General features: G+C 36.1%; 1 long non-coding RNA gene across 1 annotated transcript in view; it reads right to left on the bottom strand.

Moving 5' to 3' along the window:
• Window positions 1-1036: 1036 nt before the first annotated feature.
• LOC138990694 (uncharacterized) overlaps window positions 1037-18217 on the bottom strand; it is a 40435-nt gene continuing 23254 nt past the window's right edge. The window contains exons 2-3 of the long non-coding RNA XR_011466757.1: window positions 8206-8362; window positions 1037-1760 (exon numbers count right to left, since the gene is read on the bottom strand). This is a non-coding gene — a long non-coding RNA (uncharacterized lncRNA). The remainder of the gene's footprint in view (window positions 1761-8205; window positions 8363-18217) is intronic.

Raw genomic sequence — 18217 nt, 5'->3', positions numbered from 1 at the left:
ATGGAACTTGTATGGGCAAACTGTATGCTGAAATTCTTAGGAAGTGAGATGTCAATAGAGTTTACTAGTTTCATTTTTCCTCTTCGGAACTTCAGTTTTGACTACCTTTACTTTCTAACGGTCTAGAGGGAAGACATGTTAATAAAAATGATTAACATAAATGTTTTCCAAGTTTTATAAGACCACATTTTCTCTGCATTAAGCCAGAAGTTAGAAATCTGCAAACAATGCTTCAATAGCATTTGAGTTTCAATTAGCAAGTAAATTTCTCTAAATAAAGAACATAGCTTTCAGACAGGAATATAATAGTATTCTTTGAACATGAATACTGTAGGATTATTTATCCACTAGCACTTATTCATTTTTCACATTCATTTCACATTTTCACATTACAATAGCAAAATCAAAATTTTTAAAGTAATTTCAGTTTAATAAATGTGAAATTAAGTATCTTTGTATTACTACATGTAAGTTCATATTTGAAATGAAATGTATTTGGAATTTTATATATTATTCTTATTAAATTATTTAACACACTTAGGTACTGATGAAAAAGAAACACATGGACAATTAAAAAGCATCCTCATGAGCAGCAAAAGGAACCTAAATGTTCTTTTCAAGCAATATCTTTACACGATTATGGATTCAATCTCCTGACAACGTGGTGAAGTTATGATCAGCTAGCAAACCCACTCAAAAGACTTTAGTATAATATTAAATTTATATTTGCCATACAAAATAAAAGAGACAAATGAAGATTTCTTAATGTCCACTTATTCAAAATGTTCATAGCACTATAAAATCTGGAAACAACTAGATATCTCTCAACTCTCTCTTTCCTCCTCAAATAGATCTATCTGTATTTAGAATTTTCTAGAAATTCACCATTTAAAGCATTAACATTAAAAAGTTTTTAAGAGAACCCTCACTGTAAGCTGTAAGAATCTTTTTTTTTTTTTTTAACTCTATTTGGGTATCCAAATGACAAAAAATGGATTTATCAGACCAAAATAACCTTGCTTAATCAGGAAAAAAAAGCAGACATTAATGAAAGCACAGATAACTAACACATAAATAATTTCATCTTGGATTCAAGTTTCAGAATAAAAAAAAAAAGATCTGTCAAATGCAATCTGTTACATAAGTGAAGTTTCCTGTAAAAATATGACTTGGTTTTCATACAAACCCTTGAACATGCATGCCATCAGTGACCATTAGTGCCACAAGAAACATTAGCCATCCAGTCTACTTCATCATTTTAAAGGTAAAGAAATTGATCCTGCAAGAGGTAAATGATCATCGTAAGGCCTCTCAACCACTTTGTTGCACGGAAAACTAGAATCCAAATATCGATTCCTCATGCATTCATTGAGCAAGTTTTTATTGAGTATCTACCATGGTCTTACACAGTTGTAGGAAATGGATTCAAGTGATGAAAAGAACATACAAGATCCTAGCCATCATGGATCCAATATTCTAAATAGGGAGATAAAACAAAGAAGGAAATAAAGAAAAAAGACAATTTCAGATTGTGGATCTATGCAAAAAGACTTGGCATGACTTTTACCAACTGAGAATGCAGCTATTTGCTAGGATTTCTCTTCTCAACTCCTTTGATCTCTCCTTATAGTTAAAACAAACAAAGGGAATTCCCTGGCAGTCCAGTAGTCAAGACTATGCACTTTCACTGCAGAGGGCGAGAGTTCAGTCCTTGGTCCAGTCCAGTTTCTGCTTGGGGAACTAGGATCTCACAGGCTGTGCTATATGGCCAAAAGAAAAAAAAGTAAAGAGCGATTTATCAGTAGCTCTGCCTTTTAACCATCCCTCATTAGTCAATTCCCTCAAAAGGCATCCACATATCCATAAAACACATCAATATTTGCCTTGCTTCATTCCATTCATATAATGTGTTCATGAAATAGCAAAGATGTTCACTTTCACTGGAGTTTTTAAGTATCTGAATTGCAGTTTTTGGTCTTTTGAGTTTGTCCCTATGTCATAGGAGAAGTTCAAAGACTGAAAACCCAAGACCAGGTGATAAAAATACTTTCAGAAAATGTGTGTAGTTAAGGATTCTCTTGCAGATCAAAATAGCTATCCCTTCATGGTTATTTCTCACTCCATGTGATTTTTCTGTGTAGAGAACAAAAGAGAATTTGAAAGATGAGGTGGGGTATGAATCTGGCTGCTTGTAATTCTAATAAATTACACTGACTGTCTTGTCTTCAATGTCAGATAGTAAAACTGTTTCCCCTAACTAGCAAAAGGGATGCTCAGTGCTTTTGCCTTTCACTTTTTCTTAATGCATAATTTATGTATGGCCCATTTATTAATAACCATGAAGTGTTGTACCTAGAAACTTGCTCACAAAAGAACAGAATATATGGAATCAAAATGAACATTTCATAAGGCAGATAGTATTTTTATACTAAAAAAAATCTTGCCCTAGTTAATTCTTTCTGAGAAGGTTGGATAAAATCCAACAGATATTACTCAATTATTAATATAGTCATACTTAACATATTAAACAAGAATTTTAACTATTTTCTGATAAATCTCAAGGGAAATAAAATATTTTTATCATGACATTTCCTACCAGGGCTTCCTGGTGGCTCAGTGGTAAAGAATCCACCTGCCAATGCGGGAGACACAGGTTCGATCCCTGGGTCAGGAAGATCCCCTTGGAGAAGGAAATAGCAACCCACTCCAATTTCCTCCAGACTGAGAAACTCACGGACAGAGGAGCTTGGTGGGCTACAGTCCATGGGGTTGCAAAGAGTTGGACAGGACTTAGCAACTATATAACAGCAAAATTCTACCTAGAATAGAAAATATTTCAATAAAGGACCATTTCTGTGCATTCCTTCAAGGCAGACAAACTTTATTATTCACCTGGCATTTATTTTCCTTGCCTAACATGAATGACACATCATATTGTAATTATAATAAAATCTATAACAGCTAATATTATGAAGTATAATAATTAATATTTGTGAGGTGACAATATTATAAGTTAGGTAGTATTATCATTTCATGTTATCAATGAGGAGAGATTAAATATTTTGCCCAATGTCACTCAGTGGATGAGAGGAAGAACCGAGGATTTGAACTCAAGCATCTAAATCTTAAGCTTATCTTCTTAATCATTATTTTTACTACTTCCCATGACCTATTTAGAGTAGACATTCAAAAATGCATTAAAATTAAGTTGAAATCTCAATAGATTTGGCCTTTTTGATATAAGCCATTAAGAAAAGTAAAGTGTCTAAATAAATATCTAGTTCATTGAATAATGCTATGTATGCCAAATATTCTAGACCTTGTAGAAGTTTAGAACTGAAAAGGATTTTATTGATCATTCCAGTCGAAGCCTCTCCATTTTTATGTGTGAATTCAGTCCCTTATGGGTCCAGAGGGGTATAACAGGTTACTGAATGGTGTACAAGGCCAAATTTCCTAATTTACAGGCAAGAATATTTGAAATGGGCTTTCCAGGTGGCACTAGTGGGAAGGAATCTGCCTGTCAATGAAGGAAGTGCAAGAGGTTCAATCCCTGGGTCGGGAAGATCCCCTGGAGTAGGCAATAGCAACCTGTTTCAGTATTCTTGCCTGGAAAATTCCATAGACAGAAGAGTCTGGTGGGCTATCGTTCATGGGCCTGCAAAGAGTTGGACACAACTGACCACAAACACAATATATGAACTACACCCTACTGTTTTTATTTTTGTTCATGTATTTATTTGCAAATTAATTGCTCATACCTAGATTATTAGCTTTACATAGTAAAGCTATGTATGGCAGACAGACTCAAAGCGTCTGATATTGGAGTGGGCTGCCATGCCCTCTTCCATGAAATCTTCCTGACCCAAGGATTGAACCTGTGTCTCTTACATTGGCAGGCATGTTCTTTACCACTGGTACCACCTAGGAAGCCCCCAATTACCTCTACCTCTTGATGTCCATGGCCTTGTCGGACTCCTTTTCCTTGAGTATGGATGAGATGTGTGACTTGCTATTAATCAATAGAATATAACAAAGGTGAAGAAATATGCATAATTGCATGTATGTGATTATGCTTGTACGATCACAGATCCCATTTTGCAGGAGTCTCTCTTGGTCTTTCTGGCTTTGATGAAACAAGCAGTCGTGTTGGAAGGCTCATGTGGTAAGAAATTGACAGTGGCTTCTAGGAATTGAGAGAAGCTTGCAACCAATAACCTGCAAGGACATCCAACTGTCAGCCAGTAGGAAAATGAGGCCCTTGGTCCTACGACCACAGGACATGAATTATGGCAGTGACCAAAACTAAGTGAATTTGCAAATGGATCCTTCCCTGGTTGAATATTTAGATGAGAACTCCATCTTGAATAAAGCCTTGTTTTTAGAGAACACAACTAATCTGTGTTTAGACTCCTGATGCACAGAAATTTTCAGGTAACAAATACCTATTGTTTTAAGCCACTACTTTAAGGCAATTTCTTACGCAACAATAAAAATTAACATACATAGTCACCCTTTTAATGACAAGTCCATGACACTAAATTTAGAAGTTTAAGTAAGGTTTAGTTACTTTTTATGTAATAGGAGGACTCCAATATATCTGTTAAATAAAAGAATGATAAAATATCTTTAGTATAACATCAACAAGGAAGAAGTGACACATGATTATGTATTAATACGATTGCAACTTTAAAAAAAAGTTTATTGCCTGACAATTCCACTTATTCTTTTATTTGTGTGTATATAGAGATAGTGTTGCAGTCAAAAATAGCTTTGGTTGGAATCTCAAGTTTAGAAAAGAAGTTACTTCTCTAGAAATTTTCTTTTTGCATGTGATTTTAATTTTTTTTTAATTTGTGGATAATTGCTTTAAAATGTTGTGGTGGTTTCTGCATTACAATAATATGAATCAGTCATAATTATATATATCCCCTCCCTCCCTTCTCACATCTCACCCCTCTAGGTCATCACAGAGAACCAGGCTGGCCTCCCTGTGTTATTTAGCAACTTCCCACTAGTTATCTATTTTACACATGATAGTGTATATATGTCAATGCCACTCTCTCAGTTAGTCCTACCCTCTCCTTCCCTAATGTTTGTTCTCTACCTATGTGGTATGTATGATGCTATTATAGTTCCTCTTGTTACTTCAGGATCGATGCTGTAAAGATTTCATCTGTTGGCTTTTTAACAATCATTTCTGTGTTTAAGTTCATTAAAAGAACTGCTTTTGACTATGTTTTCCTTTTTAAAAACTCTAAATCATGCTTGAATGCATGTACTTTATCTCAGTTATTCAGGCATTCTATAATGCCTAGTAATAAGTCACCAACCAGCTATGAAAAACACATATATAGATTTGAGTGTTTATAAAAATGCTAGCTTATTTTTTAAAACTATTTATTTTTTAATTGAAGGATAATTGCTATACAGAATTTTGTTGCTTTCTGTCAAACATCAACAAGAATCAGCCATTTAATGTGACTATCTGTAAAACTAAGATAAAATGGCACCATTTCCACAGTTACTATTTGACCATAATGTTACTAGGATTATAGCAAATGAAGTTAAATACAGTGGCCATTAAAACAATCCTGAACTTAAAAAGCCTTCGTTTTATACACTTAAAATTTTCAGGTTATTTTGCTTTCAAACATATAACATGGCTAATAAAAATAAAAAAGTATCTCACCTATATTAAGTAAATTTAAAATCACCCAGTTTGCATCATTTTGTAGATAAAGATATTGAAGTTCAGAGAGAGACCAAAACTGATGAGTGACAGAAAAGCACTGGAAATTTCTTCTCCTAAAACGAATGAGAACATGTGTGTGTGTGTGTGTGTGTGTGTGTGTGCACACTCAGTCACTAAGTCATGTCTGACTCGTTGCAATCCCATGGACGGTAGCCCGCCAGGCTCCTCTGTCCATGGGACTTTTTAGGCAAGAAGACTGTAGTGGTTGCCATGAGCAGGGACCTCTAATTTCTTATATACTTTTCAAAATTAGTAACTAAAACAGCCACAAAAGTAGAATATACCAATTATGTGTCCCTGTCTTCTCTTAGAGTACAAGGACCTAAATATAGAAACCTTAACTTCTACATATAGATTTATGCTTTCAGATGCATTCTGAGTACCAGGAAATATACAAGAAAAATACAAGAGACTCTTAAGCAACAATTTCCCAAAAGAAAAGAAGTGTCTTAAGAAATCATGGTTGTGGAGCAACAGGAATATCGTGTCAACATAATGAATAATTTTGAAAAGAGATAAACTTTATTATTCACTGATAAATAGTGGGATTCACTGTATTTGCTGAATCTGAATTGTTGCTTTCTGTGCTTTTGAAAGAAGCTATCTAATTGTCATTCATTGTTCTAAACACATACAATGAAATTTGAAAAAAATTAGAAATTGAAAAATAAAAACTGATTACAGATTATTGATAATGCATGAAAGACACTCAGAATTACTTATGAATATGATAAATTATGTATCAACCTAGCAATTCAGAATATCTCTAAAAGTTACATGTTGTGTATTAGATGAACTATGATAACTTAAAATAATTTTAGAAAGTCCAAAATAACCAAACACTGTCAAACTTTTATGTTCACTCACATTTAAAACTATAAACCTGTACCTTTTGGGGGATTTTTTAACCTATTTCAAAACACAATATTTTGTTTTTCTTATTCTACTTAGAGGCAAAAGATCAAAAGTAGATAGAAAAAAATATGTTTTTTCAACTTTTGGAATACAAAAGCAATTAGGAAAACTGAAAATATTTCACTCTTACAAATAGTACTTGAAAAGAAGACCTCTTGAGCCAATCTGTTTCAGAGGTAAACACTGGGGCATAAGTTAAAATAGAGAAGTTTTTTAATTGAACAACTTATGGGCTCTTAGCAACTTTTCTTTGTTGGAGTGTGTGAACTTTGGAACTCTTTTAGAAGCACATGGTTTTCATATTCAGTATGCCTGCATGCATATATATGTATAGATAATTGCTATGCCTTGTACCAAGGATATGAGCTGTGTAAAATTACTGTAGGAAGTTGTAAATGATGTATGAAATGAGAAATCTTTGCCCACTGGCAGTACATAGATAGAACAGAGATAGTGACGCACAATCTCTTCTCTGTCATTTGTCATAGTATTCATCTTATAAAAGGCAGAACCTATCAATAAACTTGAGTGTCAAACATGCATGCTAAACAATGTATTGTATTTTTCCTTCTTCAGGTCTTACCTCTTTCTTGAAAACCAGTTTACAAAAACCTCTGAGCCCAAAGAAAATGTAAGGAACTTCTATGTTAATGATTTCAATTATCCATCTAAAGCACTACAGGCAGAAATTCTAAATCTCACTCTGCGGTTTACCTTTTTTAACCTTATACGCAATGATGTTGAGTTTTCAGACTTGCCATCCAAAGTAAACCTTTCTGTAAGGACATATAAAGAGGCTATATCTACAATATCTAACATGCAACCATTTAGCATTTCAGAGAGCAGTACTGATATTTTCATCTTGCCTCCCAATGCTTGAAAGACAAGATTTCACCCTTCCCTTGACTAGAAGAAGCAAACGGAAGCAGCATCTTTCTATGAAATCAGTTTCATATAAAGTTCTTGTGGCTGACTTCATCTCACTGACGAATCCCCAAATCAAATATTTGACCAAACAATTGTGACAATTAAACTTATACAGATTCAATGCCATCTTTCAAAAAATATGCTTGTACCAGGAAAATTGAAATTTACTTTAAAAAGACCATTATAAGTTGTCACTTTTAGATTACAGAATTTAAATCTAGAAATTAAAATAAACAGCAAAGGATCCAAGGCTCCATCTATATATGAATTTAAAACCAACATGATCAAGTAAGTTCAAAAAACACATGAAAGCATAAGCTAAACTATCTTTCTTTTCTTCAAGGAGTTGACAGCTTACTAATGTAAAGCTCAAAGGATGAGAGGTGTTTTTCCATGACACCTGAATTTTATTTTTTATGAACACAGGAACACAGGAAGAAATTTAAATATTCATGCAATTGCCTCTTCCTCAAATGTTACTGTGTTCCCTCATGTACCATTTATGGTTTCATTTAAAACAAACAAAGAATATGCTTAGGCATTCGACTTTTTTACAGTATGTTATTTGATAATTCTTTCTGAAAATTGTAAAACAAATATTTCCTTACCAAGAGTTCATCTCTTCTTGGAATCACAACTGATTTTTCTTTTGCTTGATGGAGTTAGAAGTAAAATATCTGATTTTATTTCCCATCAGCCGATCTCATAGATGAATGTATTTCATTTTGCATATGAGTCACATAAAAATGATGTTATCATTTTTTGCTGTGAATAAAGTCAAAGAGCATAAGACAAAACAGTATCTACATTTGGTTTATTTTTTGAAGTAGAATGTAAATATTGTCTTATTACAACAAACACATAAAGAGTAGAAATTAAATATAAATCCTCAGTCTCAAAAAAAACCTGTCAAATGTTGATCCATTATTTAGATTATATTTAGAACCCATGCATTTCCACCACCACCTTTAAGGTTAATGTACTTATTGTACTAATGTTTCTTTTGTGCTCTCTTTCTCTTCCTTTCATTGCAATTGTCCCATTTTGGTTGGTGGGACAATTGTCACTCAGTTGCTACTACCTATTCAGCTCCTTGCCCAAGATTCAGTTCTTGTTACTTTCAACTGTTGTTTAGTCGATAAATCATATCCAACTCTTTTGTGACTCCATGGACCACAGCCCGCCAGGCTCCCCTGTCCATGCCATCTTGCAGGCAAAGATATGGGAGTGGGTTGCCATTTCCTTCTCCAGGGGATCTTCCTGTCCCAGGGACTGAACCCTCATCTCCTGCACTGGCGGACGGATTCATGACCGCTGAGCCACCAGGGAAGCCCTGTTACACTCATTAGCTTATAACAAATCTCAGTTTCTCTATTCTCCTCCTTTCCTCTTTTCAAGTATGGATAAATATTGAAACTGTGGAGCCAGCATATTAACAACTGACTGCTGTCCAATTCCTCGCTTGTGACATTTTCATTTTACATAGTTTAGGTGATCAAAAACATAAAATCTGGGAACATTCAGAGAGTACCACCTGGATGGACAATTAAGGAAACACTTGTTCACATCCATACGTCAGATCATTATCCCCACCACCCACACAGAGATGCTGTCAAGTAGCATCAGCAACCACTTATTTTGTTTCTCAGGACAAATAAACCATCCCCACTCCACCCACGCCCAACTGACAGCACAACAGTGGGATTAATTTAAATGAGTAAAATAGGAAAAAGTCTGAAGGCAAGAAAAACAGGGCCTCTTCTAATATTGATCAGTTCCTCCGGGTTAAAGCAATCAGTAAAATCAGTCCAGTATGATCCTATTTACTCGCTCAGTCGTGTCCAACTCTTTGCAACCCCATGGATCGTAGCCTCCCAAGCTCCTCTGTGCATGGGATTTTCCAGGCAATAGTACTGGAGTGGATTGCCATTTCCTTCTCCAGGGGATCTTCCTGACCCAGGGATCAAACCCAGGTCTCCCACATTGTAGATAGACGCTTTACCATCTGAGCCACCAGGGAAGTCTATTTACTCTTAGTTAGGGGTAAGTATTCCAAACTAACTGTAGGAGTTGTACCATTGGATTATATGTTTCTGTTTTTTAATTTCTCTTCGTGTGTATACAATAATGTTGAAATCTGCACAGAACTTGATACAACTTACAACACAACCATGTGGATCTCCTATCAGGAAATATTCATATGAGCTTCAATTGACTCAATCCACTTGAAACATTTAAACCCACATGGTGAGGATGAGACTTGAGGATAAGTCAATAATTTGATGGCTCAGATGATAAAGTATCTGCCTGCAATGCAGGAGATCCAGTTTCGATCCCTGGGTGGGGAAGATCCCCTGGAGAAAGAAATGGCTACCCACTCCAGTATTCTTGCCTGGAGAATTCCATGGACAGAGAAGCCTGGAGGGCTGCAGTCTATGGGGTCGCAACGAGTCAGACAAAACTGAGCGACTAACACCTCCACTTTCAAAAATTTCATCACCAATAAATATCTCAGTAAAAATTATGCAGGTTACCTTTTGTTAATCAGAAGGACAGAAACTGTCTCTCAGGTCCTTTCCTTGGTTCAAAGTATATTTCTGTTCTCCCACTGCCTACCTCCCATTTTTTTCTGGTAGTTGTACTTCTTGCTAATCATTTTTCCTGATAACTCTCTAGAAAGATTTACTGAGTTAATCTCTAAATTTGACACCAGAGTTAGTTTGCATCAAAAGAGCTACATTTGTTAAAGGTAGAAAGACCACTTAATTTAACCAGTGATACTATAAGCATGAAGTTGCTGCTTATTTACTCAAGCCAGACATCCTTCACAGCTAGCCTTCTTCTGTGGGTAGAACTCTTTTTCCACATTCCAGTAACTCCAGGCTCCCCTTGCTCTTTTTGGGCTAAGTAACACCTCCCTGCTTCTCAGTTTCTGTTAGTCCTGTTCATTTGTAAATAAATTCTTCAGTCAGTCTCATCAATTGTCTCATTGAACGTGCTATCTTATTTTCCAATAGATCAAATCTCCAACTGTGTGCCAGAATTCCGTCTTTTCTATATACTGTTTTGTTGAACCTTATGTTGATAACATAATCCATATTTTATACATAAAGAAACAAAGACTCAGAATGTTTAATAAACTTTCCAGGCACTCAACTAATACATAAGATAGCCAAAAATTAAATCATAGTCTCTTACTCAAAGTCTAGTATTCTTTCCCCTGCTGTTCAGCTTTCTTCTCCTCCCTCCTTAATGGCGTGCCCTTGATAACATCCACTGGGGGTTATCCACTGAGGGCCTTCAGCCTACTGTAATGTATTGAAACTGTATCCAGCTAAGTTCATAGGCATATAGAAACAACCTGTGTGTGTCTGACTAATAGTCATTTTGGCCAAGAATAGCTACTGAGCATTAATAAAGGGTCAAATTTTTCACTATTACTATCAACTCTGAATCTAAGGACTGCCTCCTTATGGGTCTTTGCAAGGATTAAAATTAGAATTCTTTTGCCTCTCCTTGACAACACATTAAATAAAAAAGGATGGCAAATGGATAGACAGACAACACCAGATAAGATAGCAGACTATTAACAGATCGGGGGCGGGGGCGATGGTTAAGAGACAACTGATTGAGATCTAGGTGTTGACCGTGGAAAGAACATCCAGTTCATTCACAGCTCAGTGAATCGGTCAGTTGGCAATGCCAGCAGGTGGAATCTAAATAAGGGAATGCAGATTCTAAGGTTTCATGGTGCTGTAGGGGTCATCTGGGAAGTGGTCTATGCACAACAAAACTGCAAGTTCTTAGGGATATGGGGAAAAAATAGTACTAGTAAAAATTAGGTGACAATCCAGAATAATCCATACTCTTTAGATTTGTTTGGGAGAGTAATTAAAATGGCTCAGGTGATGAAGAATCTGTCTGCAAGGCAGGAGACCTGGATTCCATCTCTGGGTCGGGAAGACCCCTGGAGAAGGGAATGGCAACCCACTTCAGTACTCTTGCCTGGAAAATCCCATGGACCGAGGATCCTAGAGGGCTGCAGTCCATGGGGTCACTAAGAGTCAGACACAACTGAGCAACTTCACTTTGACTTTTCACTTTCATGCGTTGGAGAAGGAAATGGCAACCTACTCCAGTGTTCTTGCCTGGAGAATTCCATGGACAGAGAAGCCTGGTGGGCTACAGTCCATGGGGTCGAAAGAGTTGGACACGACTGAGCAACTAGCACTTTCACTTTCTTCATATAATATATGCAACTTGGTGCAAAGTATATGGGTGGCATATGAAAGATAAGGGGAAAGATGCTAATAACTATGAATCTGATAGATGGTCTCAAAAGGTAGGTTGGAGCTAAGATATAGGCCAGTGAATAGCAGAGATCTTAACTCGAAGTAAAAAAACCCTGGAAATCAGGCATGAACTAGTATCATGGCTCAAATATAAGCACCTATAGGAGAAGGCAATGGCACCCCACTCCAGTACTCTTGCCTGGAAAATCCCATGGACCGAGGATCCTGGAGGGCTGCAGTCCCTGGGGTCGCTAAGAGTCGGACACGACTGAGCAACTTCACTTTGACTTTTCACTTTCATGCATTGGAGAAGGAAATGGCAACCTACTCCAGTGTTCTTGCCTGGAGAATCCCAGGGACGGGAGCCTGGTAGGCTGCCGTCTATGGGGTCGCACAGAGTCGGACACGGCTGAAGCGACTTAGCAGCAGCAGCAGCAGCAGCAGCCTACAAACGCTTGTGTTCCTACAAAATTGCAACAGAAAATGATACGGGCTAACAACCCTTCCCAGACCTCTCTCTACAGGCACTCTGGTTCCTCTGATAGTCAAACTTCTAAACTTATGATTCAAATTAGACTTGTTTTTTCCACAATTGACCTGTGATCCAGATTTATTGTTCCTTTTTTATAAAAACCCTTATTCTGAAATTTCAGGCCTTAGAAAATCTATGTCATAATTGTTCAGGAGATAAGGACTTTTATGTTTAATGCTTTCTCCTCGAGATGTTTGTTAATCTAAGTAATCTTTAATTGGTTAAGTATTTTAATGTTTTCAGGAAGTACTCCCATGAGTTGTGGAATATTCATTGGTAACCATTAACAACACAAAGAAGATAAGTTTTGTTCTGTTTGTAGAGGACAATTGCTTCTTACAAACTTTTAAGGAAAAAGGAAAAGATAACAGAAGTTTGAAGATTGTGCTTCCATTCATGCTTCTGTAGGAATTATTAGTCTCTCATGTCAGAAGGAGTCAGAAAATTCAATTGAGTTCAGATAAACTATTGTTCATAATTATTTATTTAATTTTCTAAATTAATTTGTACATTTAATAGAATTCTCAATCCTAAATAACCTCAAATAGATCTTTTTCTTAGAACATGACAGAAATTGATAGCAAGATTAATCTAGAAAAGAGGCAAGAATATTTTAAAATGTATGAAGAAGAGAGTAAGTATATACAAACATATAAACTATTACAATTCATCAAGATTAAAGCAAGGTTTAAAATATTTTTAAAATGTTAAAAAGATTAAATCAAGGCTAATTAAAATACAATTCCATTTGAGATAGGTGTACAAACTTCTATACAATATACAAACTAAAAAAATTAAATAATACTAACATACATTTTCATATACATATTCTATATATTTATATGTATGTGAATATAAATATATACATATATAATTATAGGAAGTTTCATTAAATATGTAAATAAGGGTGTTGGGATCATTTATTAGCATTCAGAAAAAAATGTAGGCCAATAAAACAAACAATAATCTGTAAATGCTAACTTAAAATGTTCAGTTAAAAACTATAGGAAATTAGTCAAGCAATTACAAAACTACCAAACATAATTTAATATTTATAAACTCTGAAGGACCAAAATTTTTTAATGTGATATTATAAATAAAATCACAATGGACTATATTAACAAATTTGACCATTTAAAACTGCTGCTGCTACTGCTGCTGCTAAGTCACTTCAGTCCTGTCCGACTCTGTGCAACCCCATAGATGGCAGCCCACCAGGCTCCCATCCCTGGGATTCTCCAGGCAAGAACACTGGAGTGGGTTGCCATTTCCTCCTCCAATGCATGAAAGTGAAAAGTGAAAGTGACGTCGCTCAGTCCTGTCCAACTCTTAGCGACCCCATGGACTACAGCCTACCAGGCTCCTCCGTCCATGGGATTTTCCAGGCAAGAGTACTGGAGTGGGTTGCCATTGCCTTCTGAAGAGTAACAGTTTAAAAATTTTTTAAATGCAGAGAACAGGGAATATTTATAGCAAGTGTTAATATAATATAAAACATTCTTATAAAGGGAAAAAATAAGAAATATAGACAAATGATATTGTTTGTAATTCAGACAAAAGTAAATACCTTTTAGAAATTAAAAATTAAAGAAAAATAATCATGATATATTCTAACCAAAGAAATTCAAACTAAAATAGCAGTGAGATATTTTTACTTATTAAAGCAGGGGATTTTTTAAAAGCTTATTTTGGCTTAATGTATTATTCATATTCTTGGTACCTTTTTAAGTTGATAAAAATCAACCAGAAAAAACAGATATACCTTTCAAAACTTTAAATCATTTACTTTTGATTGAAAATCAGATCACTTGAAACTTTAAGCATATGGGTGTTCTCTGATTCTAAAAAAATGCATAGTCTTTAGAGAAAAACTTTAAAAAAGCAAAGAATAAAAAGAAAAAGCATTACTTATTACCTATAACCCCATATACAAAATTAACCATAATAATTGTTTGATAAAATTTCCTTGATAGTTTCATACATATACAAAGTTGAGCTCTTAATACATCTATGTGTACATGTAATTCAGTTTTTGCTTTGCTTTTTCATTTTAGAATTATTAAAGACTGTTGGCAAGAATCATTTTACTATTGCATAATCCTCTATTGTACTTCCATGAAAAAGGGTAAGTGGAGTGAGTTTGCCATTTCCTTCTCCAGGGGATCTTCCCAACCCAGGGATTGAACCCAGGTCTCCCTCACTGCAGACAGATACTTTACCATCTGAGCTACCAGGGAAGCCCAAAGTGAAAGTCACTTAGTCGAGTCCTGCTGCTGCTGCTGCTAAGTCGCTTCAGTCGTGTCCAACTCTGTGTGACCCCATAGACGGCAGCCCACCAGGCTCCCCCGTCCCTGGGATTCTCCAGGCAAGAACACTGGAGTGGGTTGCGATTTCCTTCTCCAACGCATGAAAGTGCAAAGTGAAAGTGAAGTCACTCAGTCGTGTCTGACTCTTAGTGACCCCATGGACTGCGGCCCACCAGGCTCCTCCGTCCATGGGATTTTCCAGGCAAGAGTGCTGGAGTGGGGTGCCATTGCCTTCTCCTACTCTTTGCAAAGTCTCTAGGCCAGGATACTGGAGTGAGTAGCCTTTCTCTTCTCCAGGGGATCTTTCCAACCCAGGTATCAAACCCAGGTCTCCCGTATTGCAGGCAGATTCTTTACCAGCTGAGCCACAAGGGAAGCATAAGAATACTGGAGTGGGTAGCTGATCCCTTCTCCAGGGGATCTTCCCAACCCAGGAATCAAACCAGAGTCTCCTGCATTGCAGGCAGATTCTTTACCAACTGAGCTAGCAGGGGAGCCCTAATACTTCCATGCCATGTACCTCCAAGCCACGTCTTATTTCCTTATGTCTGTATTATAGGATATTGAGGCAATCTTCAGGTTTCAAAACAATAATACTGTCTATAACAGCAAAAGTTCAGAATCCATCTAAAACTTTAATAATATGAAGAGTTAGAATGCATCTAGCCATAAAATTAATAACAATTCTACAACAGGATGGAAATATTCTTCGATACAATGTCTATTTATCTACTTGCAATGCTGAATTTAGCCCTGCTAAGAAACTTTGCCTGCTACGTTACATTGTTCTAGAATTAAATGTTCATCTCACTCCTATTTAATAGGTAGAGCTTCCAGTCTTGTTCATGCTCTGTATCTCTAGTTCTACAGTGCCTCTTCTTCAAACACATTGTGAGGACCCAAGATATATTAGTTATATGATTGAGTAAATTGCTAGAAAAGACTAAATAGAGTAACAAAGCTTTGCTCACATTCTTTATCTCTTTATATTCCTTTCTCTTATTGGCATTTAGGCATTCTTTAATCTTGGGCTTCTTGGTTTGTGTGTGTGTATGTGGTCAGTCTCTCAGTAATGTCTGACTCTTTGAGACCTTATGGACTGTAGGCCACCAGGCTCCTCTGTCCATGGGATTCTCCAAGCAAGAATACTGGAGTGGGTTGCCATTTTCTGCTCCAGGGGATCTTCTTGATCCAGGGATCACACCCACATCTCTAGCACCTCCTGTATTGCAGGCAGATTCTCTTAATCTTGGGCTTTTTGGTTAAGAACAAATGATTTGCAAAAGATTTGGAAAATATACTATCTTCATTCTATCATGAGGTTACATTTACAGAGCAACCATCTGGGGTGAGGCAGTCAGCCTTATAGAGGTATTACTATTTGGTTCCCACTTGTCCTGGCTTACAGAATATAAGAGTTAAGCTCAAGAATGAGATTTCCATCTGATGATACCTGTGATAACAGATGGCACTCAGACAAGCTTTTAACGTTGATACCAAATTAGAATGGAAAATTTGGACTTCCTTGGTGGCTCACATGGTAAAAAATCCTCCCACATTGTGAGAGACCTGGGTTCAATCCCTGGATTGGGAAGATCCCCTGGGGGAGGCCATGGCAACCCACTCCAGTATACTTGACTGGAGAAGCTCCATGGACAGAGGTGCCTGGTAGGTCCACGGGGTCGCAAAGAGTCAGACACGATGAGTGACTAAGCACAGTACAGCACAGAATGGAAAATAATGCCTAATATCTTTCTTGGAAAGAGAAAATTTACCAAATACAGCTTCTAGACTCTGAAAATTCGACTTAATTCCAGCAATCTAATACAAGAAACGTTTTTGTCTCTAGCAGTTAGAAAAAATCCTAAATCATCTAATTCATTTCATCTATGAATGAAATATGGTTGAACATTTAGGAATGCTCCATCTCTGTCCTTTTGTCTGTTTTGTCTAAGTGTCCAGCAAGATGGCTATACTGCACTTCGTGAAGCTACACTTTTGCTGCCCAAATCGTTCTGAACATCCTGGTTTATTTGGACTGTGCATACAGTCCGACAAAGCATCTCCACTTTGCTTGTAGCTGTCAACAGAAAGGGCGCCTTTCGGTCACACACGAGGGCACAAGTCACCCAAGTCAAAGGACAGGGAGAGATGGGATATTTGTTATTCCTGTCAGTGATAAAAGGATAGAGCTTTACCATTCTTTCTAAAAAAAAAAAAAAAAATATATATATATATATATATATATGTATGGTACTGCCTAGAAGACTTTGAAACAAAGCAGAAAACTTAAAAATGAAGGAACGTGGAAAACTTATCATAAATATCACTACTTCTGCTGAAGAAATTTTGCTATTTATAACACCTTCACAGCTTACACGATTGTGTTACACAAGCCTTGTCTGACCATTTATGCATGCATGTAATTTCCCTTCAGGGAAATAGATTCTTCACTTAAGGGTGAGAGAAGAAAACGCTATTTCTTTTCCTACAAACAAGGCAATGAAAGATGAAATAAAACAAGGACTTTTAAAATTTTTGTTTTCTCAGTTCATGAACACATAGGCACCCACATTCATGTATACATACACAACAGTGACAGATACACAGCTTCAGAACATTGTAAAAAAACACGGCATTCTTGGGAGCCCACAATATACATCACATTCTAACTTTTTGCTCTTAAATTAGTCTCATGGAATTAATATTTACCTGAATGGTCTTACATCATAATTTTGGTCATTAAATATACCATAGAGCTACAAGATTTTTAAATATACAATATCTCATTCACCATTGTAACCACATCCCTGTTCAAAAATCTGAATCAGATGCCAACTATGAAAGAAAAACGTAGTTAATTTAAAATATGGTTTATAGGTTATTTCTACCACATATAAAACCAAATTTTTCAAGTTTCATGTTTTGAAGTCAACAAGTTTACAGAATCATAATATTCTGAATTACATCTCTGTTTTTAAAAATTTTCCTCTTGATTTGGAGTCTGCTTTGATTCTTAAGAGAATCCTCGGAAGAAAACAGTTATTGATTTGAAAGATCACTCCTTACTATAACATACTAAAAATAGAACTTTTCAAATAGAAAACCTATAAAAACTTAAAGCCATCAAAACGTCCTACAAATGAATAGCGACACATAAAGTTTACTGAGTATTTACACAAGGCCAGACTGTGCTATTCCACAGAATATTTAAAAGCCATTTCTTAAGGGGTCCCTCCCTGTTATTATAATACCCACTTTGTAGAAAAGGCAAACTTGGTCTGAAGAGACTGATAACTGGTCTAGGATCACAACACCATATTAATTAGAGCTAGAGTTCTAACTTTCTTTTCACTGGCTCCAATGTTTCCACTCTAATGTATTTTATTCTATTGTTTGCTGAATAATAATTGTGTACCTCTGACATTTTCTGTTTGCATCATTAGAGGTGCTAGAACACTGTATTTTCTTAGATCCCCATTTTCATGGC

This window comes from Bos mutus, chromosome 14, assembly GCF_027580195.1.
Source record: "Bos mutus isolate GX-2022 chromosome 14, NWIPB_WYAK_1.1, whole genome shotgun sequence".
In the NCBI taxonomy this organism is placed as follows: Eukaryota; Metazoa; Chordata; class Mammalia; order Artiodactyla; family Bovidae; genus Bos; species Bos mutus.
The sequence above is the reverse complement of the archived record's forward strand: the minus strand, read 5'-3'. Positions and strand labels throughout refer to the sequence as shown.